The sequence below is a fragment of the Hypanus sabinus genome, chromosome 18 (genome assembly GCF_030144855.1).
Source record: "Hypanus sabinus isolate sHypSab1 chromosome 18, sHypSab1.hap1, whole genome shotgun sequence".
Taxonomy (NCBI): domain Eukaryota; kingdom Metazoa; phylum Chordata; class Chondrichthyes; order Myliobatiformes; family Dasyatidae; genus Hypanus; species Hypanus sabinus.
The window spans coordinates 19,394,745-19,420,082 of record NC_082723.1 but is presented as its reverse complement, the minus strand read 5'-3'; the positions used below and the strand labels follow the sequence as shown (position 1 = coordinate 19,420,082).

General features: G+C 37.9%; 1 protein-coding gene and 1 long non-coding RNA gene across 2 annotated transcripts in view; one reads left to right on the top strand and one right to left on the bottom strand.

The window, feature by feature from the left end:
- cfap77 (cilia and flagella associated protein 77) overlaps nt 1-25,338 on the bottom strand; it is a 135,085-nt gene that overhangs the window by 61,958 nt on the left and 47,789 nt on the right. The gene's annotated exons all lie outside the window — the stretch shown is intronic.
- LOC132407382 (uncharacterized) overlaps nt 1-25,338 on the top strand; it is an 85,385-nt gene that overhangs the window by 45,710 nt on the left and 14,337 nt on the right. The window contains exon 3 of the long non-coding RNA XR_009516459.1: nt 19,401-19,477. This is a non-coding gene — a long non-coding RNA (uncharacterized LOC132407382). The remainder of the gene's footprint in view (nt 1-19,400; nt 19,478-25,338) is intronic.

Genomic DNA, 25,338 nt, shown 5'->3' with positions numbered 1-25,338 from the left:
GAGAATTGCAGGAGTCTTGGGTCTTGGGCAAAGTTTGATCAGCGTGGTTTGTGGATTTTTTAAAGAGAACTCTGCAGTTCATATTTCTAGTTTGTGGTTACTCCATTTTTTATTGCTATTTTGCGCAATTTTGATCGGGGCAGACTGGCTCCGTGGCCTGCAGTCAACAACAACACAATGCTAAATTGAACTGAACTGAACATCCCTAGACTGTATCAAGCACTCTGCGATTTGACGTTTAATATTTTGTGTGTTATTCACTTGTTTTTGCTTTTGGCATGGATTTGTTGCTTTTTTATTGCATGTTGAGTATTTGATGTTTTCTTTGAATGGGTTCCATGGTGTTTCTTTTATCGTGGCTGTCTGCAGAAAGGCAAGTCTCAGAGTTGTATACTACATACATACTTTAAGAGTAAAAATACTCTGACTTTGAGTAGGTTTAATATTTATTGTCTGAGTATCTTCATAGAACTTTTATAATGATCCTCTGGTGATGCTTCATGAGATAGTTGCAAAGTTGAGCAGATCAGGTTATCTTCCCTGCGTGATATTGGTTCACGTAGCAGGGAGAAAATGTATTAAGGGACACACTGAACTTAATAACTAATCTTTTGTTTTTCAAAGAAGGTGCATTAAAATTGACTACATTTTTAAAATTAAAACAGATGTGATTTGTTAAGTCTGGTGTTACAGTACATTATAAAGCAAGCTGTGCACAGTCAAAATATAAGACGCAATTTTAGACCAACAATAGAAGAAGCTATGCAATGCAGAACAACAAACATTTTTGACAGGGAATCCATGCAATTTAACTTGAGCCATATGTGTGTGAAATTAGTTTGGTTTCCTTCAGTCCAATTCTCAGTGGTAGTATATCTATAACAAATGTGATTTATTTGTCATTCAAAGAGACTACATGGCTAGCTATCGAAATAGAAAAGTCTTACAGGTGATCCAAGCTACAATATCAGAGTTGATGCAGAAGAAATTCAACTTTGCTGTTGTTCTAAAGATCATTGTGTACAAGAAGTACCATGTTTTATTTTGTTGATTGTTTCAATGCACAATCTCTGTCACCAGCCTCATGTCAGCTCTGCAAACAGTGCAATGACTGGTGAAATCAAGCAAAAACAAAGCCCAATTTCCTATCTGGTCAACTTGCCAGAATTAATACTATAAGTCACTTCAAATAGTGCAATGGGGATATACAAAAATTACCTAATTGTATTCATTTTTAATAATTTAATTTTTTAGCAACTTCCCAATTGTGTAATATTTACAAACTAATTTTATTTTAATTAATAAGATCAAATAATCCAAATTAATAATTAGCCATCAATAAACTACACATTCAGATTTTTCAGATCATTTTTTGAACTAGCTTTTTCATGGTCCTTTTCTACATCACGATTAATTTGTTTGCTTGCAGAAATCTCATTGATTGTAACTTACTTCAGTATTATGTCTATTGTGTCAAATGAGTGGCCAGTACTTCAATATTATAAACAGAAGAAAATCTGCAGATACCGGACAGACACACACAGACACCTGGAGGAACTCAGCAGGCCAGGCAGCATCAATGGGCGGGGGGAGGGGAGAGTAGAGTTGATGTTTTGAGCTGAAACCCTTTATCAGGACTGGAGAAAATAAGATAAGGAGTCAGAGTGAGAAGGTTGGGGAGCAGGGGAAGAAAAAACTCAAGGTGATAGGTGAAACCTGCGGGAGCACGAAGGGGTGAAGTAAAGAGCTAGGAAGTTAATTGGTGAAAGAGTTACAGGGCTGGAGAAGGGGGAATCTGTTAGAAGAGGACAGCAGGCCATGGAAGGAAGGGAAGTGGGAAGAGCACCAGAGGGAGGTGATGGGCAGGTAAGGTGATCAGGTGAGAGAGGGAAACAGGAATGGGGAATGGTGACGGTGGGGGTGCTATTACCAGAAGTTTGAAAAATTGATATTCATGCCTTAAAATTGGAGGCTACCCAGATGGAATACAAGGTAATGCACCTTCATCCTGAGTGTGGCCTCATCTTGTTTCTCTTGTCCTCACCTACCACCCCAGCAGCCTCCAAATCCAGCACATAATTCCCCATTTCTGCCATCTCCAACAGGATCCCACCACTAAGCACATCTTTTCTTCTCCCACCCACCCAACTTTCTGTTTTCCACAGGGATTGCTTCTACATGACTCTTTGTCCATTTGTTCCTCCCCACTGATCTCCCTCCTGGCACTTATCCTTGCAAGTGGAACAAGTGCTACACCTGCCCCTACACCTCCTCCCTCACTACCATTCAGGGCACCAAACAGTCTTTCCAGGTGAGATGACACTTCACCTGGATTCTGTTGGGGTCATTTACTGTTTCCAGTGCTCCCAATGTGGCCTCCTGTAAATCAGTGAGACCCAGCATAGATTAGGAGATTGTTTCGCAAAGCACCTACGCTCTGTCCACCAGGAAAAGCAGGATCTCCTGGGGACCATCCATTTCAATTCTACATCCCATTCCCATCCTGTCATGTCAGTCCATAGACTCCTCTACTGCCATGATGAGGCCACACTCAGGTTAGAGGAGCAACACCTTGTTGTTTTCCATCTGGGTAGCTGCCAATCTGATGGCAAGAACATTAATTTCTCAAACTTCCAATAATGTCCCCACCTTTACCATTTCCATTTTCCTCTCACTTTATCTCCTTGCCTGCCCATCACCTTCCTCTGATGCTCCTCCCCTTTTCTTTCTTCCATGGCCTTCTGTCCTCTCCTATCAGATTCCCCCTTCTCCAGCTCTCTATCACTTTCACTAATCTACTTCCCAGCTCTTTACTTCACTCCTCCATCCCTCCTCCCAGTTTCTCCTATCACCTTGTGTTTCTCACTCTCCTCCTCCTCCCCCCCTACCTTCGAACTCTGACTCCTCACCTTTTTTCTCCAACCCTAATGAAGGGTGACGGCCCGACACGTTGACTGTACTCTTTTCCATAGATGCTGCCTGGCCTGCTGAGTTCCTCCGGTATTCAGCATTGTGTGTGTTACTTCAATATCATATGCATTTTTGTTATAACCTGTGAATGACAAATTCAATCTGAACCAGCAACATGTAATAGAGTTATTGTTACTTTCGGGTATAAAAATGAACAATTATTTTGGAAGAAATTTTCATAAATCTTATGGATGATTTTTATACCTACATTGCCTGTATCTCATTGCAATACTATGTTTCTGCCTTTAGAATTGAGATACCCCATTTGGTAGTGGACCTGAGATTGAGCTGTTAGGCTTGAGTGTAGGCATCTTGCTGACAGCTGTCCCTATAGCAGACAGCTTCATTAAACCTCATTAAGTCGTCATCTTTCTGCCCTGCTTCCAACCTCCACGTTCTTAATTTTGCCTACAGTTTTTCTTGGTGTTCCTCTTTGTATTGTTTTTACTATACTTTCATGTCTTTTGTCTGAATTGTATGTAACAAATGCAGGAACTATATTCCCTATTTATTTGTTAAGTTACTTACTGGATTTTAATTTAACTTTTAATTTGAAATAATCTTTTAAATCAGGAAGCATAAAATGTATTTCTGAAGCAAGTTCAAAAATATCCTTCCAAGGAAATAAAGATTTAACTTAGATTATGGAAAGATTACTTTTATATACTTGAATTTTGGAAGCAATGACAAATTGATTATGGTGGGCAATGAGCAAATCACGAGAAAATAATGACAGGGCATCTTTGCAGAATGCCTGCTCTCAAGCTACAATATATCTGTCACCACAAGGAGAATAGTATGAATGATCGACATATTCAAATATGCCTATGTTTGTAATTAAAGAACAATGCAATGAATAATGTAAATCGACTACTTTTAGAAATATTGCAAATATTACAGTATACTGTTCCCCGATGATCTATGGCTTTGTCAGCTTTCCTGCCTCAGAAGTGCTGCATGTACAAACTAGCTCACTAAAAATTCTAAGAAATTTCAAATTCAGCTGAGTGAGTAGAAAGGGGGCAGCAGGTACATATTATTTTCACTTTTCATTCTTAAACTAACCCAAATGAACATCATATATACTTTAAAAAGTAAAGTTGATGCAGCAATTTCAACCAAGCAATCAAAAAAAAGTGAAAACAGTGAGGAAAAATTCTAGTTATTGCTACACCCCTGATAAATAGAGATCCAGCAATTGTCAGCCACTCAAATGGAGACTACAAGATGAGAATAAAAACAGAAAATATTGGAAAATGCTGCAAAAATACTGAACTGGTCAGATAACATTTATAGAGACAGGAGATGATTTAATATCGCAAGCATGAGGAAATCTGCAGATGCTGGAAATTCAAGCAACACACACAAAATGCTGGTGGAACGCAGCAGGCAGCATCTATAGGAAGAAGCACTGTCGACGTTTCAGGCTGAGACCCTTCGTCAGGACTGACGGAAAGAAAAGATAGTAAGAGGTATGAAAGTAGGAAGGGGAGGGGGAAATCCAAAATGATAGGAGAAGCCGGGAGGGGGAGGGGTGAAGCTAAGAGCTGGAAAGGTGATTGGCAAAAGGGATACATTTGATGAGAATGAAAAGGAATTTCTGTGATAGGGTCAAGATCAAAACTTTCCTGGGAAGTTACTGGAGTTCTTTGAGGACATAATGAGTGCAGTGGATAGAGGGGAACAGGTGGATGTCATATACTTGTAATTCCAGAAGGAGTTTGATAAGGTGCCGCACAAGAGACTTATAAATAAGATACGGATGCATAGAGTCAGAGGAAGTGTATTGGCATGGATAGTGGATTGGTTAAGCGATAGAAGGTATAGAGTTGGTATAAATGGATGTTTCTCCGGTCAGCAGTCTGTGGTGAGTGGGGTGCCGCAGCTGTTTACCATTTATGTTGATGATTTGGAAGAGGGGACTGAGTGCAGTGTGGCAAAATTTGCTGATGACATTAAACTGAGTGGAAAAGCAAATTGTACAGAGGATGTGGAGAGTCTGCAGAGGGATGTACAGTAGATAGGTTAAGTGAGTGGGCCAAGGTTTGGCAGATGGAATACAAAGTTGGTAAATGGGAGATCATGCACTTTGAAAAGAATAATAGAAGAGCAGATTATTATTTAAATGGTGAAAGATTGCAGCATGCTGTTGTGCAGGGGGACTTGGGAGTGCTTGTGCATGAATCACAAAAAGTTGGCTTGCAGGTACAGCAGATTATTAAGAAGGCAAATGGAATGTTGGCCTTCATTGATAGAGGGATTGAACTCAAGAGTGGGGAGGTCATGCTGCAACTATATAGGGTACTGGTAAGGCCGCACCTGGAGTACTGTGTGCAGTTCTGTTCTCCATACTTGAGGAAGGATATACTGGCTTTGGAGGTTGGAGAATATATTGGCTTTGGAGGATATACTCGCAACAACCTGGAGGTTCACCAGGTTGATTCCAGGGATGAAGGGGTTAACCTATGAGGAGAGATTGAGTCGCCTGGGACTATATTCTCTGGATTTCAGAAGAATGAGAGGGGATCTTACAGAAACATACAAAATTTTGAAAGGGATAGTTAAGATAGAAGTAGGAAAGTTGTTTCCATTGGTAGGTGAGGCTAGAACCGGGGAACATTGCCTCAAGATTCAGGGAAGAAGACTTAGGACAGAGATGAGGAGAAACTGTTTTTCCCAGAGAGTGGTGAATCTGTGGAATTCTCTGCCCAGAGAAGCAGTTGAGGCTTCCTCACGAAATATATTTAAGAAACAGTTAGATAGGTTTTTGCATAGTAAGGGAATTAAGGGTGATGGGGAAAAGGCAGGTTGTTGGAGCTGAGTTTACAGACAGATCAGCCATGATCTTGAATGATGGGGCAGGCTTGATGAGCCAGGTAGCAATGCTCCTGCTCCTATTTCTTATGTTCTTGTGTAAACACATTGATATAAATAGTAAAGCTGTCAACTGAGAGTGGGTGACATCTTGTTGGTTGCAAATGATCTGTTTGGAAGTGATGTAAATAGAAGATGTCCTAATTCATTAAGTTATATTTACTTTTTTTCTATCTATGTACACTTCCTTCAGACAGGTCACTTTCAATTAACAATAAAAATCTTCTCTCAGCTCACAGCACCATCATTTGCCTAATATCCCTAACAAAGGTATTCCCTTTGTCCTCACCAAGCTTTTTGCTGTAACTGAAATGATACTTATTTCCTAACTTGGACTAATTCTAAGTGGCCATTAATCAGAAATATTAAATCTTTTTCTCTTTCCGTAGATGTTGCCTGACATACAGTGCCTATAAAAAGTATTCAACTCCCTTGGAAGTTTTCATGTTTTATTGTTTTACAACATTGAATCATAGTGGATTTAATTTCGGCTTTTTTGGGATTGATCAACAGGGAAGACTCTTTTGTGTTAAGGTGAAACAAATTTCTACAAATTGGTCTAAATTTAACACAAATATAAAACAAAAAATAATTGATTGCATAATTACTCGCCCTTTCAAGTCTGTATTTAGTAGATGCACCTTTGGCAGCAATTACAGCCTTGAGTCTATGTGAATAGGTCTCTATATCAACTTTGCACATCTGGACCCTGCAAATTTTCTCCATTCTTCTTTATAAAACTGCTCAAGTTCTATCAGATTGCATGGGAATTGTGAGCGAATAGCCCTTTCCAAGTCCATCTGAAAACTCTTAATTGGATTGAGGTTTGAACTCTGACGGCCACTCCAGGACATTAACTTTGTTATGTTTAAGCCATTCCTGTATAGTTTTGGCTTTATGCTTGGGGCCATTGTCTTGTTGGAAAACAAATCTTCTCCCAAGTTGCAGATCTCTTGTAGACTGCAACAGGTTTTCCTCCAGGATTTCTCCGTATTTTGCTGCTTTCATTTTACCTTCTACCTCACAAGCCTTCCAGGGCCAGCTGCAGTGAATCATCCCCACAGTATGATGCAGCCACCTGTGGTGAACTATGTGCCTGTCGGGACACGCCCCTGCTGACTGCTCCTGTGGCTCCTCCCACAGGCCCCTGTATAAAGGAGATCTGCGGCCTGACGCTCGGCCTCAGTCTCCAAGACATTGTATGATAGACACTCACTCCTGGTTCCTTCTTCCAGTCAATAAAAGCCGATATCTCGCCTTACGTCTCAGTGTGAGTTATTGATGGTGCATCAATAGTATGATGCAGCCACCACCATACTTCATGGTAGGAATGGTGTGTTTTTGATGATATGTGGGTTTAGCTTACCCCAAACACCCAATTTTGGTTTCATCAGACCATAGAACCTTCTTCCAGCTGACTTCAGAGTCTCCCACATGCCTTCTGGCAAACTCTTGCCAAGATGCTATGTGAGGTTTTTTTTTCCCCAACGAGTTTTCTCTTTGCCACCCTCCCATAAAGCTATGTCTGGTGAAGCATCATTTGATTTTCAATTATCAGTGGTTAATACTATCAGAGAGTACAGAAATTAAGGTGTATTTAGATCAAGAAGTTATGGTGAAATTTGTCTAATTAATTGCAATTCTTTTGATTACCCACGAGCTAACAATTTTTTCTGCAACACCAAACTGATAGACAATATTAGGGCTATTTTGGACATGTCTACCTTATGTAAATAGTGAATTTGTTACTATTTTCATAAGATGCAATTATTCTCAAATAAATGCACTTAGCCAGGTGCAAATAATGCTTTACCTTTATTTGTTTACTAAACCCCTCAAATTCATATGTTTGTTAATTTAGAGATTTAACAGAACCATGTTCAACACTGCCTTATGTAAACAGTATTGAACATAGCTCAGTTAAATCTCCAAGTGCACAAATATATGATTTGAGGGAATTAATTGATAGATAAATAAATAAAGGTAAAGTCTTGCTTGCACCAGGCTGATCCCATTTATTTGGAAATAATTTGCATAACCTTTTGCTGATACCCAGACTGTGCTAGACCGGGTCAAATTCACTTATGGATCTGAGGACCAACCAGTCACAATTCAATTGCAATGTCATTGGGAACCTATTCCAGTAATAGGTTTCCAATTTTGCTCATAAACCGTAGAATGAAGAGTGGCAAGAGAGGAAACAAAGAAGAAAAGTCTATTTTAAATTGGGCATGATATCTTCACAAATTTTCAATTGCATTTTCTAGAATAAGCTTAAAGCATTACATCTATTAAATGCTTATTTTAGGCATCAATTTCTTAAAATATTTGGACAGAAAGTTGCCTAACTCCATAATTAAAATATAATGCCAGAAGTTTTAGGATGACAACAAGACCACAAGATATGGAGCAGAAGTAGGCCATTCAGCCCATTGAATCTGCTCTGCCATTCAATCATGGGCTGATCCAATTCTTACAGTCATTCCCACTCCCCTGCCTTTTCCCCATACCCTTTGATGCCCTGGCTAATCAAGAACCTGTCTATCTCTGCCATAAATGCACCTAATGACTTGGCCTCCACAGCCGCTTGTGGCAACAAATTCCACAGATTTACCACCCTCGGGCTAAACTAATTTCTTCGCATCTCTGTTCTAAATGGACGTCCTTCAATCCTGAAGTTGTGCTCTCTTGTCCTGGACCATGGGAAATAACTTTGCCATATCTAATCTGTTCAGGCCTTTTAACATACAGAATGTTTCTATGAGATCGTCGTCTCCCCCCCCCCCCCCCCATTCTCCTGAACTCCAGGGAATACAGCCTAAGAGCTGCCAGATGTTCCACATATGGTATCCCTTTCATTCCTGGAATCATTCTCGTGAATCTTCTTTGAACCCTCTCCAACGTCAGTATATCCTTTCTAAAATAAGGAGCCCAAAACTGCACATAATACCCTGTGTAGTCTCACAAGTGCCTTATAGAGTCTCAACATCACATCCCTGCTCTTATATTCTATACCTCTAGAAATGAATGCCAACATTGTATTCACCACCTTCACCACAGACTCAACCTGGAGGTTAACGCACAAGGACTCCCAAGTCCCTTTGCATCTCTGCATTTTGAATTCTCTCCCCATCTAAGTAATAGTCTGCCAGTTTATTTCTTCCACCAAAGTGCATGACCATACACTTTACAACATTGTATTTCATTTGCCACTTCTTTGCCCATTCCCTTAAACTATCTAAGTCTCTCTGCAGGCTCTCTGTTTCCTCAACACTACCCGCTTCTCCACCTATCTTTGTATCATCGGCAAACTTAGCCACAAATCTATTAATTCCATAGTCCAAATTATTGACATATATCATAAAAAGCAGCGGACCCAACACCAACCCCCTGTGGAACTCCATTGGTAACCAGAACCAGCCAGAATAGGATCCCTTTATTCCCACTCTCTGTTTTCTGCCAATCAGCCAATGCTCCACCCATGCTACTAACTCCTCTGTAATTCCATGGGATCTTAACTTGCTAGGCAGTCCCATGTGCAGCCTTGTCAAAGGCCTTCTGAAAATCCAAGTACACCATATCTACTACATCTCCCTTGTCTATCCTGCTTGTAATTTCCTTTAAAAATTGCAGTAGGTTAGTCAGGCAGGATTTCCCTTTCAGTAAACCATGAAATCTCTGAAATCTCATCCCTAACAATCGATTCCAACAACTGATGTCAGGATGTAGCAGCAATTTTAGATTTAGAAGCTGTAAGTTCCATTAAATGATGCATTATTTGCCTCTTCATGTAGAAGATAAACTCTATTGTGCCAGATATCTTTAATGAGTCATATTCATTAAATTAGTATGAAATCTTTTTGGTTGGAAAATGTTGCTACTTGGCAAATGTGCTGAATTTACTGAGGTGTACTATGAGAGCTTTGATTCTTCGTTTAATATTTTAGGAGATTACTTTCAGAATTACTACAAGAATAATAAATTGTGAATAAGGAGACAGATAGTTATGGTTTCTGTGAGGTAATAGAAAAATCATTAATGTAGCAATGTTCTGAATTTCAAAGATTCAAGGCACATTCATTATCAAAGATTGTATAAATTATATACCTTGAAACGTGTCTGCTTACAGGCAGCCATAAACCTAAACCAGCTTCCCGAACCAGATCTGCTTCCAGAGCAGCTGAAGTATGCCCAAGTCTTGGTCCCCAGTTCATCTCAACAGACATGCACAGCAGCCGGATCAGTTCACAGCCTCAGTGACCCGGAGAAAGGAATAAACACTCACCAGAGAGCAAACAAAATCAGCCTGACCCTTGCTCTCGTACCCAACATTCGGGCTTTCCAGTCTATTGGGACCTGTGTTTAAATTGTCCAAGCACCAAGGAGTGCCACATCCTAGGACCTGGATCCCTGCTCCCCAATATGCTTGGGCTGCCCTGCCTGAAACCATTCTTGATCTCACCGAATTAGTTCAGTGCTTGGAGCGATCCAACTTCGCATCTGGGTTAGGTGGATGGGAATCGAAATTCTTCTGCATCAATTCCTCTCCAAATCACTCACTCCATCTCTGACAGTGACACAAACTCCATCTGCTACCCCAGTTCAAACACATTGTGCCTCACAACGCCCCAACACAGCTCAACCCCCGAACCAGCTTTGCCCCTGCCTGCCTCCTCACTGTCTGTGGTGATAGTTCAGCAGTATTTGCCTTTATCAGTAAGCTGTTGCACATCTTCAGTAGCACCATCTTAAACCAGAATTTTGATCTATTCTGCAGTCTACTTGAATTTCTAACTCTTATTTGGGGACAAAAAAAAGAGTTTGAGAAATTACTGAACAATTGAGGGATATGGAGAAACAAAAGTAGTTAAAAAAAAACAATGATCAGCATAAACTTGACAACTTCATATTACTCATCATTCTGTTTCTTAGACCACAAATAGAACCCTCCTATTGGGTTTGTGCCAGTGCTTTGAAGCAGACAGTGACAGTTGCAAAGGTAACAGGGTTAAAGGAGGTTGTATCAAGTCCCTTAGAAAATAATAATAAGAATGAGCAGACTCAGCATGGTCTTAAGAAAGGGAAATTTGAGTTTGAGTAATGTACTGGATTTTGTTGAGGATGTACCAATTAAATAAATGAGTAGACCAGTGAATGTTGTCTCTTGGGATTTTCAGAAGTCCTTCACAAAAGTTCCTCAGAGAAAATAAGTTTATAGCACATGGAAGTGGGTAATTTAGTAGCATAAACTGAGAAGTGGTGGAAATAAAAGGATATCAACTTTGTGGAAAAATTTGAAATACTGAGCATTTTTTTAAAGGGTCAAAGATTGGGGAAGGTTGTTGTTCAAAGAGATTATAGGGTCCCTGTATTCAAGTCACTAATGTGCAGGTGCAGCAAACAATTAGAAATGCAGATAATATGTTGGACTTCTTTGCAAGAGCACACAAGTACTAGTAAAGATCGCAGTGTGAGACCACACTAGGAATGTTATACATAATTTTGGAGTCATGACTTAAAAAGGCTTATATAGAGGAACTGCAGTGCAGATTCACATGACTGTTTCTTGTGTTAGGGTAAGGTTTCTCATATAAAGACAGATGAGTAAGATGGACATCTATTCTCCGCAGTTTAAAAAGAATGATGTGACCCTATTGAAGAATACAGAATTCATTGTGAGCTTGATAGGGCAGATGCAGGTAGGATATTTCTCCTGACCAAGCAGTCTAAAATTAGGAAGCACAATCTCAAAATAAGAAGTGGTCAATTTAGTTCAGAAAAAGGAGAAATTTCTTTATTTAGATGGTATTCAATGTTTGGAAATCTCTATCCCCCACAGATTCTGGAGATTTAATCATTGACTTCATTGAAAACAAAGACTGATAGATTTCTGAACATGACATAAATCAAGTAATATGGGAATAGAGGAATAAAAGCAGCCATGATTTAGTTGAATGGAAGAACAGGCTCAAAGGGCCAAAATGGTCAAATCCAATGCTTACTTTTTATGTTCTTATGTAGCTGATTTATATTGTGTTGTCATGAAACTAATCTGTAATGACTGTACTCGCTTTTTCACGCTGAAAATCATTAAGAATTTGTGAATATTTTCAGAAAATGAGTTGAATCTTTCTTCAGAAGAGAATAGGCTGGGATAAATTTTCAAGACAAAAATAAGACTGATCTCGCTTGAAATTGGACCATTGTTCCCAATTTTATGCATATTAAGCATTAAATATTTTTGTATCTGTGTTGGCAGACTCAATGGGCCAAATGGCCTAATTCTGCTCCTATGTCTTATTGTCTAATTGCACACATCACCTGTAGGGAAAGGTAAATGAAGACACTCGCAGATGCTATTGTTGCCAGTGAGAGTGTACTTCAAGACTCCAATCCCTAGTAACAATGATATGACACACGACAGTTGTGATTTCTGCAGACACCTGGCAATAAAAAAATTGTACAGGTAGTGTTTTAGTAAGCCAAAGTAGGGGTAAAACAATAACTATTCTAAAGCAAATTATTTCATCTTGTTAGTAATTTCCTGGGAGTTTCCAACTGGGTGTTAATGCCAAAGGCAGTATCTGTTTAGGTTGGCATTAATGATTGATATCTGAGTTTTGATAGATTTTTGAAAGAAAAGGATGTTGGTATGTGGAATATAGAAAGTAAATAGAACTCGGGTGAAGATTACACATAGTCCAACAGAATAGTGGACAATTGCAAAGGGCTGAATAGCCAATTCCTATTAACATATAAAATGCCAATGTCAGGGAATACTGAAATTCACCAGGCATTAGAATGAAATGTAATGCTGTCCAATTTAACTTAATTTTCTGTAAAGTTACATGTATATCTTGGGAGACTGTACTCAGTTCAAATCATCATGAATCAAAATAAATGTTGTCTCTATGGAGGTTTCATAAAACCTTTGTTTATTATTGAAATTATAAGTTTGAGTGGTGTTTGTTTTAAAAGATATTCTTGGTCTCTTCTGTTAAAGCAAATTAAATTCCTTGTCCTAAAAATAGTTTGCCATGAATGTCCCATAAAAGTAAAATGAATTGATATTGAGGTGAGCCAACTCAGTTGCTCACTTTCATCTTCAATTCTCCTCTTTGGATCAAGTATATAATTGACACAATTTGTTCAGGAGTTTTCAGCTACTTCATTTACAGTTGTAGTTACTGTATGCAGCTACTGAGGTTGCCAATTTAGTGTGAAAAATGTTAATTCTATAACAATTTGTTGAGAAAATGGAAATGTCATAACTGTCTAATAATTTGACCATGTCTGATACATAACCGAGACATCAGGTAAAGGTAATGTAAAGGTATTTTCAAGCAATGGAATTGGCTTAGTTTAAACAGGATTTTACCTTTATTTATTTGTTGGTTAAATCTCTATATACCAGTTTTTTCTTTTCTCCCCTTCTGAGTCACAAATTTATTCCTGTCTATAAGTCTTTCTTATTCCTCTTCCTCAGAGTATCATATACAAAGCCTAGTTTTGATTAGAAGCTTTCCTGGAAGCTGGTTCATAAAGCTTTTTCAGCAAGGCATTTTGTATAATGTGCAGCTTTGTGCATGTTCTCAGGGCTGATGCATAGCATTGAGTAGCTGCCTGTGATCAATCCAACAATTTGCACAGATCATTACCAAAATGTTCAAATTGTTAAGCAGTATTCTCATTGTCTAAAATTATGATAGAAAAATGTTAATTTGATACAAATGTATTTCGTCCATGTGATATAATTGTCTTTTATTGTTTCCTATCTTCCTGTATTTTTTTCTTTACCATAATAGTGCTAAATTACTAATGACATAGTTATCTATTTATCTTAACTGTAATTTGTTTATGCTAGCTCACTTCTTTCCTGTCTCTTTTTTTTTTAGCTCCCTTTCACTCTCAAAACCAGTTTCCTGTTCTCTGCATTGACCTCCACTGCCAGTTTTCATTATACCCTCTTGTACAGTTAAGCTGCCCATCATGCAGTTATTATTTCTGTTGATTTACTATGCTGCCTGATGAAGTGATTGCAGTGACAAGGCCTGATTTCCCCTGGTGACAGCTTTAAACCAGTCTCTCATTTGCATTTACATGATCTTGCTGTGCTGCTTATGAGATCTGGATATTTATTTTCCACTTAGCTGATGTTTGATTACACTTCAATAATGCACCGCGCTACAAACTGCCGAGATGCATCTCATCCAAGCGACTAGGCTCCTTGCAGGGACTTGAACACTGCCTCATATTTGGGATGATGAAAAAAGAAGCTTCATGAAAATAAAATGTTTCTTGACTCAAAATTTAAAATGTGCAGCAGAAATTTTAACTCCTTGTGTACTAAACTTCCCAAACATTTGACAGTACATGAATGTTTGTTGTCATTGTCCACTAATTATAGAAATGGTGTGCAATGTTTATTTACTATCTTTTAAAAAATCATTAAAAATGCTGATGCCAAGTCATCACAATAACTTGCTGGGTAAATGTGCCATGTGATACTAAGCCATAAATGACAATAACATTTTAGGTTAATCTTTGAACTCAATTTGCTTGCATCTCCATGCTGGCAATAAGCAACTAAATGATTAGTTTCACCAGTCAGGATACTAAAAGGAAAATCTACTAATCCAAGACGCCACCACGAACAAGCAACTAATCAACTAATCCAAATATTCCAGTTTATAAACAATGTCCACATTTCATTTAACATAAATGCAAAGTTAACATTTTCAAAAATATCATGCTTTTGAACACTTGATTTTGGAAGTTCACTCTGAACTTTATACGATGGATGAATAGGCCCAAAGCAAAATGAAGGGTGATAGTTACGTTTTTAAAAAGATGAAATGAGAGAAGTAATGAATAATTTGGGGTCAGAATTCAAGATCTATGATTATGTTGGGAGGAGATTAAGTAAAAGTAGTCTATATTTTAGGATCAAACATATATCACAAAACAATAAAGACCTCAATAGAGATACCATGATCCACATACATAAATGATTATAACTTTACTTAGCTTGGATAAATTTGAGCATCATTTGATCATTGAGCACATCTACGTGGAATGCTGTCACAGGAGGAAAGCAGCATCCATCATCATGGACCCCACCATCCAGGCCATGCTCTCTTCTCGCTGCTACCATCAGGAAGAAGGTACAGGCGCCCCAGGACTCTCACTACCAGGTTCAGGAACAGTTATTACCTCTTAACCAATGGGGATACCTTCACTCAACTTCACACGGCGCATCACTGAACTGTTCCCGCAACCTATGGACTCACTTTCAAGGACTCTTATGTTCCCATATTTATAGCTTTTTTTTTCTTTAATATTTGCACAGTTTGGTGTCCCCTGCGCATTGCTTGCTTGTCCATCCTGTTGGGTGCCGCCTTTCATTGATTCTATTATGTTTCTTGGATCTACTGAGAATGTCCACAAGGAAAAAAATCTCAGGGTTGGAAATAGTGACAAATATGAACTTTGATAATAAATCTACTTTCAACTTTGAAATGGGATTGGCAAGGACAGCTTTGAGTATGAGTTTATAGAGTGTATTTGGGCATTTTCTGAGAATAATACTTCACAGAATCAGTACAGGGAATGGAATATTTTGGATCTGTATGTGTGTAATGAGATTAATTAAAAATCTCATTGCAGAGGACCTTCTGGGGAAGAGTGATCATACACGATAGAATTTCATGTCTAGTTTGAGAGTGAGAAACTTGGGATTTTAAATTAGCGCTTTAAACTTAATTAAAAGGCAATTTCAAAAAGGGATGAAGGCAGAGCTTTCTAAATTAACCTGGGAAAGCAGGTACAAATGTAAGGTGGTAAATAAACAGTGACAGACATTTAAGGAGATACTTCATAATTCCCATTAAACATAGTCCACTGAGAAATAAAGACAGTACATGAAAGATATTATTCCTGACTAAGGATGTTAAGGGACATCAAGTTTAAACACTGGAAATATTTTAGAAATGAGAAAAGCATGATTAAAAATATAAAGAGATTTTAAATTGAATTAATTATCAAGAAATATACAAACAATAAGAGCTATTACAAGTATGTTAAAAAGTAGCTAGGGAAAACTTTGATATTTCATAGGTTTGCATTTCATTTTCTTTAGTCAGAGATCAACAAATCTAAACAGTCTTCAAGAATTGGAGAATTCCCCATGGTACAAAGTGCCACTGTGTAAATATGTGTCACTTTGCAAATACTGTGTGTCAATTCTGTCCTAAAAATGGAATCAAGCAAGATTAAACTCATTCAAAATCCAGTCACAGTTTGTCTGCCTGACTTAACTCCCTCAATTTTAAATTCCTTGGTGTTATAATTTCAGACAATCTATCCAGGTCCTGCATGTAAGTGCCATTACAAAGAAAGCACAGCAGTACCTCTACTTTCTTAGAAGTTTGTGAAGATTCGGCATGTCATCTAAAGCTTTTATAGATACGTGGTGCAGATTCTATTGACTGGTTGCATCATGGCCTTGTATGGAAACAACAAAGTCCTTGAAAGGAAATGTCTACATAAAGTAGCAGATACAGCCCAGTCCTCATGGGGAAAACCCTCCCCACCATTGAGTATATCGACAAGGAACACTGTTGCAGAAAAGCAGCATCCATCATCAAGGACCCCCATCATCCAAGCCATGCTCTCTTTTTGCTGCTGCCATCAAGAAGGAGGTACAGGAGCCTCAGAGCCCACATCACCAAGTTCAGGAGCAGGTATTAACCCTCAACCATGATGCTTGTGAACCAGAGGGAATAACTTCACACAACATCACCCAACACTAAACTCTTCTCACAGTCGTTGGTCTCACTTACAAGGATTTTTCATCTCATGTTCTCATATTTATTATTTATTTTTTAATTACTATTATTTGTTTCTTTATATTTACTGTGAATGCCTGCAAGAATCTCAGGATTGAAAATGGTGACAAATATGTACTTCGATAATAAACTTTGAACTTCACACATAATTTTCTTTCTGGACCATTTTTTCCAAGTGAATAATGCATTTGAAATCTTTCAAACAAAATTAACCTAATTTTTGTTATATTTTTGTATTGCCATTTCATGCAGAAACCATGCAGATGAATGTTCAGTTTACAGCTGCATTTATGGTGACTTTTATTTCTGCAGCAGGCTCTTGTGCCAGCTAAACTTGACACAAAGTTGTAGGTGTCAAGGCTCTGGTGCACAGATGATACATGTGTAGACAGTATGCAAATGATAAAAGCAATGAAAGGTAATAGAGCAGACTACTGGAATACTGAAACAAAGTTTCTGCTGCTTCAATTATTTTGGAGAGGTATTATGAACTCAGCAGAGCAGGTATGCTGTTGAGCAGAAGGGCAAGAGAAGAAATGACTTCAGTTGTCACCTTTCTACCTGGCTGCCTGTGTAGGCCTTATCTGACTACAATTCCATAGCTAAAAGCTTTATTTCCCAATAGTCCCACTCCCTATTTTATCACTGATTCACCGAATCACAATGCAAGAGTAAAAATTGCCACACAAAATAAACATTCCAAACTGAATTTAATATCAAATAATGCCACATTCCAATCAATCACCTTGTGCATTTCAATATTACCCTGTTTGCCCTCATTCCAATGTTTCTGTAGTTTCAACATAGCTGATCTTCAGAAGAGCTCAGCAAATCAACAGTGTGGTTACCAGTATGTCGAAGCTACAATCATTAGCATAAAAGCCAGCACAATATTGGCTTGCTACCTGCATTACAACAAATGGTTATCGATTAATTGTGTGTTGTATTTTCTGTTTCAATTTTTGGAGCCTGTTGAATTTAATTAGCCCTCTAAGTAGACAAGTTCAAATAGATGTGAAGGAGAAAATATGCCTAACCATTTGTTAAATAGAATTCAATTATAAAATAAATTGTATGGATTGTGCTCAATTCAACACTTCGCCTAGACTCCTATCTTTCCCCCCCTCGCACCTACATGATTTTTATGCAGGCACACTCATATACTCCGCCTGCAGAGCAAACTGAGCTGGAGGCCTTGACGCTCAGTCATCGTGACCATGAACTGTGACTAGAACTCAAATGGCTGATTCTGAAGCTGTGCTCATGGAAAAATTTGACGGCATTTTGACAGCTCACTGCACTGTCAGATTTGAATTTTAAAAGCTCTAATAGAATAACATTATTTCATTTATGGTAATGTATGATTATCACTTTAAGAATTTAATCTAAGAATTTACCTGCATCTTCCATAATATTACTGGCATTTTCTCATCATTCTCAACTACAAATAACTCATTTTATCTATCTGCTCACTAAGAAAGTTTCTATGTATCTCCGTAACTCTTGTCAGACAATTTAGTCTTATTCAAAATCAAACTAAATATCTTCTAATTAAGAGTTCTATTTATATATAATGAACACTAGTAATCTCTGAACAAATACCCATAGAACCCTGCTGTCATAGCTATCTATTTAGTATATATACTTTATTTAGCCAAATTATTATCTGATTTACAAAATCTTTTCAATCCACAATACTTTATGCCTCTTGATTGAAATCTCATTGTAAATCTTTTTGCAAGTCACTACCTTCAAATACATACTATTCATTACATTCACTTATATTTCTATCAATTTATTTAAAATCCTTCCACCGATATCAACATTCCCTTCTATTGAATCCACAATTCAATAAAAGGAGACCTTTACATTTTATTGCCATAGATCTCAAGTTCATATTTCCACAATTTTTATGATCATTCTTCAAGCACCTTTTTAACCATTATAGCAGTCTTATTCCCCAACTATCAGAAATTCATTCATATTCTCATTCCCTCTCTCTCCCTCTCTCTCCCTCTCGAATTCCTTGAGAAAAATATTTTCCAAGTATTTAGTAAGCAAATACAATACCCACAATAAATCTGAGTCCTGCAGATGGGAAAAGGCCTCAGGAAGCACTGCTCATGGATTAAATATGTCCGGGTAACTGCAGGTGTGCAATAATTGGTCTTAGAACTCTGAGCCAGTAGGAAAAAATAGATCAGTCATGCGTCTGACTCTGGGATCTTTGTTCACTGATAGCTTCTGTAAAATGTGTATGCAAAGATTTTTATGATATCACCTATGAAAGAAGAAGCTATTGAAACTTGTTTAGATTTACACAAAGGATAATCATTTGGTTGAATGATGTTGATGTCTGTGGAGCTGTACTAGTTTAAATTAACAGTCCAACGTTCATTTTCAGGTGATCAGAGTACAGAGCTGGTATGGTACATTTCTATATTGAAGGCAAGTACTGAAATCCTAGGTTCTGATCAGTATATTAAGTAGACCTTGGGGGCATTTAAGAGGGAAATCAAAAATCAAACACAGGCCGCCTAAACTAGTTCTTATACTATTTCAACACATGTTCAGTATACGGCATCGCCAAGGGCATGGGATTATGATTCATGGTCAATTCCTTAGTTACAAGTGTAACTAGGTAAATGTAACTGCAGTCCTAAAGAAGGATCTCAGCCCAAAACATTGACTGTTTATTCATTTCCATAGGTGCTGCCTGTCCTGCTCAGCTGCTCCAGCATTTTGTCTGGGTTGAAATGGAACTTGGGATAGAAGGTTTCACAAAGGTAAAAAAAAAATTACTTTTCCAATGGAATATCCGAAAAATAAAATTTTCAAAGAATACAGGATTATATTATAAAAATTATAGAGGATACAGGAAACATTATAAAATTATAACCATAAAACTCATCATAAAAACTTCCACAAATAAATATAGCAATAAACAAAATATAAAATAAGTTGTTCAAGTAGCTAGTTAATTTGTACTCAAATGCCTCCAGTTCTCGTGAGTTGAGAAAACATACGTCAGTTAACTCTTTAGCTGTTTACTTAATCACTAACCAATATTATGAACTGATAATCCACAAGAGCCTGAAATAATTTATGAAGTGTTTAATTCATAGAGCAAAGGTAATTGCAAGCACACAACATGCTCGACTAATTATATGACATTAACAATGGTGGAAAAAAATCCTCCTGTTTCCTTTGTCCAAAATATAACCTTTTATCACCTCAAAAGGCCTATTTTTAAAGCAGTGACTCATTGCTTGGAGGTTGAGCTTTGCTTTCCTTGACTCATTTGGAAAACCATATCCTCTAGTGGATAATCTCATTTTAAATATTAACCAATTCACCTGTAGTAAATACAATACCATGAAGTTCGGTGGAGTACCACATGGGGATCAATCCTTTTTCTAAAAAAGTTTGGAGGTAAAATGAGATATTAGGAAGGATGACTAAAAGCTGCATCCTGTCTGGGTTTAAGTTAGATCTTAGAGTGAGATGGAAAACTAGAAGAATATAGAAAAAAATTAGAGGATTTAGTTGATGTGTTTGATGGTAAGGCAGAGAGTGATGCTGTACCGGGGAGGGAAATCGAATACCTGTTTTAATGATGGCATCAATTAAGTTTCTGCATCTATCATTTATGAGGGTAATGCTAAGAAATATAGAATTCAAGATTTTATCCATCTCTATAGCCATTTAAAACTGAAAACTAAAACTGAAATCATTTCCATGTTAGGGTTTTTCATCTCTCCTTTTAAAAATTAATCTAGTTTGCTTGTTTTTCAGGGAGGGAAATCTTCTCTCTTATTTGATCTGCCAAATGCACCTTCATTTCTGCTGCCTGATTCTTAAATAATCTCTGAAATGGCCTAGTCTCAATATACAGAGAAGGGCAATAAACCCCCATGCTATTAACTAATATGAAAAAAATAGGGCTTGATGAAGCTTTGCTTGGAATGTAATGGTCAGGCCAGGTTATAGTCAAACACAACTCCAAAGTTGCATGTAGTCTACTCCAGTTAGAGTTACCAGGGAGTAAGACGGCATCTACAGCAAAGGAACAGAGTTTGTTGTGGCTACCAAATATGATAGTTACAGACTTCCCAATATTTAGAATGAGAGAATTTCTGCTTATCTGATACTGAATGGTGCACAAGCAGGGTGAGAAATGCTTAATCCACTAATATAAGTGACATCTTTGGAGACTAGGAGCAGCTTTTCTGTCTTGCTTTTCAGCCAAAGATTTATATAGTGAAGGGAAACAAGAAAGGGACAGCTGGAAAATATTTGTCACGAAAAAACCTGTAGAAATGAGCTGTTTCCAAAACATTACACAAGATGTTGCATATTTGTAGTTCGCTGCATTTTAAGTACAGTTAGCAGTCGTTATAATTTAACCCTGAAATGATGGGATTAACACCTGTTACAAAATAATAAATGTAATCAGACTTTCAGGTTTTAACTCACAGAATTCCAGGCCGTTAAAATTTATATATTTCATGGTTTTGTATATTTGTGTAATTGGACAATATTCAGCATTTGAAACTGACAGGTAAGCATTTGTGGTGCTGCTGTTAAGTGACAGAAAACACACAGATTTTGAAAGCTGCAAAAGACATCTCGGATCAAATGCTTCCTTTCTCATTATGAATAAGGGGGAAATTCTGCCCTCGGTACTCAAAAAGTAGACATTCAGTATTTTGATTGCATGTCAAAAATGCTTTCCATGCCAGTTGCTATAATTTAATATACAGTTCCAATTTCTCCATGTTTCCTTTCTTTAAGTGTTACATACACACTAGATTTGCCTGGATTAAACATACACTAAAGCACTTTTGTTTTACTTATTAAATAATATAATGCATGTTGTTCAGTCTCTAACAGAATAATAATGTGTATAGAATATAGCTATAAATTTTCAATAAAATTGTTAAAAATATTTTCTATACAGTGAATGAGGAATGGATTGGAATGGTATTTACAGCACTAGGTTTAAATTGTAGAAAACTTACTCCCAAATGCAGTGTACTGTATGAAATTAATCTGAGCTCCAACAATCATCTTCATGATTGTTAAGGATACCAGAAAACAATTCCCATAAACTGGCAAATGTATTCAGAACAGCCAAACAAAGCACACAAGGAAACTAAAAAAAGAAAAAAATGTCAAATCATTTGTCTGATAAAGGACATTGCTGTAACATATTGTAGTATGCTTATTCACTCTGCTTCTGCACTGTCGTTTAAGCACTTTTAATTAAAACAAGACCCAGTTTTCTTATAAAAAATAAGTCACACTAAAAGAATCATAGGAATATACTGAATAAAAGATGCCACTTTATCCATCATGCATTTGCCAGCATCCAATTATTACCATTTTTACCCAATTACTTGTAAAAAGTTTTAAAATCTCTTTTTGACAACCTTTCCATTCTAGACCATAACCAACTTGCAATGTAAAATATATTTTCCTTCTGTTGCCTCTTTTTCGTTAAATATTTTGAATCTGTGTCTCCTGCCCAATTTGTCAAAATCCTTCTTGATTCTGAACACAACCATCAAATATCCCCCTAATCTTGTCTACTTAAGGAAAACTATCACAGTTTTGCCGGTCATTCTTTTAGTCCTTCAATCAATGTAATATTCTTGTAAATCTCCTCTTCAACCTTTATATGACTTTGAATCCATCTGCCTTAAGGTGTGGTCCCCAGGGCTTTCCACATACTCCAGACGGGGCTTAACTGGAGATTTATAAGGCTTATAACGGCCTCCTTGTTTTGTACTTGTGCATATGTTTATAAAGCTAAGCATCCCATTTGACGTTTTTGAACAAGCGGCTGCTTTCAAAAGATTTGTGTACATATACGAGACGTAGACCATCCCTTGTCCCACCCAATGTGACTGACCTTACACGCACATTACAGCTGTTGTATATATCTCCACATTCTTTCCATTAAACTGGACCACTTCCCATTTATGCATTAAAGCTTATCTTCTCATCTGTAAATATGTCAGTCCAATTTTGCCTTTCTGTCTAGGTTCCTCCTGAAGTTGACACCAACCCTTCTGCTTCCTACATCTGAGATGTTAGTCATTTGCAATTTTTGAAGTTAAAAGTAGTTATTTCACAACTGGCCCCTGGAGAATGATAATCACAGACTCTCCCTCCAGTATGAATACAAAACTACTCTCAATTTTTGGCAATGAGCCCATTTACTTTTAATCTATTGGCTCCTTTATCGTCATGAAGTTCATTGGCCCCGATTTTAACAGGAAAGTAGAAACCATGTATGCAACTTTGGGAAAAAAAGCAGCAGTTAGAGACCTCTTGTTTTAGTGGCCACATTATGTTTCCATTTATTGGAAATTGTCTGGCCTATCATAACAGTTGTAAATCATGTAAATGTACACTCATCCAGGAAAGTGAGGTGGCATTGAATGAATTAAAATATACCATTGACATCTGCAACAGTATGGCTGCTGAAAAGTTAAGGTAATCTCTGGGAACTTGGATGCCTTTTGAATGTTCAGATTAAACTACAGAATGTGACAAAGTTGAATGTCTACTATTCATGAAAGATACCCTTTTACACCGGTGAGGTCCATGCCATTTTGTAATAGAGGAATCCCATCAGTACCATGGCTCGTTTCACTCTTTCTCTCTCGCCTGCTCAGTAACTCCTCTATGATTCCTTTTGCTGTTGCCTATATTGATAATTTACAAGCACATTTTTGGAAAGTGGGAGAAACCCAGGGAGTTTCCCCAAGTGGGAGAAACCACACAGAAATCCACAAAGTCACAGAGAAAACTTGCAAACTTCACACAGATAACACCCTGAGAGGTTTCCTGGAGCTGCAAGGCAGCAATGGCAAATGTTGCCCTCTGCCATTCTAGTGGAATCATCTGCTTCTTTATTCACTGTTGCCATGCATTAATCTTGTCATCTGCTCTTAATTGTTCATCTAATAATATCTTTTATCACATTTCCTCATTTCAATTTCATGCTCATGATATCTACACACTGCTGAGAGTTTTACTTTTTTCCCCTTTCACTTTACGCATCTCACTCAAAAACAACCTATATCTTTACCAGCTACTCAAAGCAATTTTGTTCCTTTTCTAAGAAAATTTGCATTAATTGAGAGACGGAGAGGACAGATGGAGGACCAAACAGGTTTATGATCCTAACATAGAAAATAGGTGCAGGAGTAGGCCATTCAGCCCTTCGAGCCTGCACTGCCATTCAGTATGATCATGGCTGATCATCCAATTCAGGACCCTGTACCTGCTTTCTCTCCATTCCCCCTGATCCCTTTAGCCACAAGGGCCATATCTAACTTCCTCTTAAATATAGCCAATGAACTGGCCTCAACTGGTTCCTGTGGCAGAGAATTCCACAGATTCACCACTCTCTGTGTGAAGAAGTTTTTCCTCATCTCGGTCCTAAAAGGCTTCCCCTTTATCCTTAAACTGTGACCCCTCATTCTGGACTTTCCCAACATCGGAAACAATCTTCCTGCATCTAGCTTGTCCAATCCCTTTAGAATTCTATACGTTTCAATAAGATTTCCCCTCAATCTTCTAAATTCCAGTGAGTATAAGCCTAGTCGATCCAGTCTTTCTTCATATGGAAGTCCTGCCATCCCAGGAATCAATCTGGTGAACCTTCTTTGTACTCCCTCTATGGCAAGAATGTCTTTCCTCAGATTAGGGGGCCAAAACCGCACACAATATTCTAGGTGCGGTCTCACCAAGGCCTTGTACAACTGCAGTAGAACCTCTCTGCTCCTATACTCAAATCCTTTTGTTATGAATGCCAACATTCCATTTGCCTTTTTCACCGCCTGCTGTACCTGCATGCCCACCTTCAATGACTGGTGTACAACGACACCCAGATCTCGTTGCACCTCCCCTTTTCCTAACCGGCCACTGTTCAGATAATAATCTGTTTTCCTGTTCTTGCAAACAAATTATCCACATTTATCCACATTAAATTGCATCTGCCATGAATTTGCCCACTCACCTAACCTATCCAAGTCACCCTGCATCCTCTTAGCATCCTCCTCACAGCTAACACCGCCGCCCAGCTTTGTGTCATCCGCAAACTTGGAGATGCTACATTTAATTCCCTCGTCTAAATCATTAATATATATTGTAAACAACTGGAGTCCCAGTACTGAGCCTTGCGGTACCCCACTAGTCACTGCCTGCCATTCTGAAAAGGACCTGTTTACTCCCACTCTTTGCTTCCTGTCTGCCAACCAATTCTCTATCCACATCAATACCATACCCCCAATACCGTGTGCTTTAAGTTTGCACACTAATCTCCTGTGTGGGACCTTAGCAAAAGCCTTTTGAAAATCTAAATATACCACATCCACTGGCTCTCCCCAATCCACTCCACTAGTTACATCTTCAAAAAATTCTATAAGATTCGTCAGACATGATTTTCCTTTCACAAAATCCATCCTGACTTTGTCTGATGATCTCACCTCTTTCCAAATGTGCTTTGATAACCGACTCTAGCATTTTCCCCACCACCGATGTCAGACTAACCGGTCTATAGTTCCTCGGTTTTTCTCTCCCTCCTTTTTTAAAAAGTGGGGTTACATTAGCCACCCTCCAATCCTCAGAAACT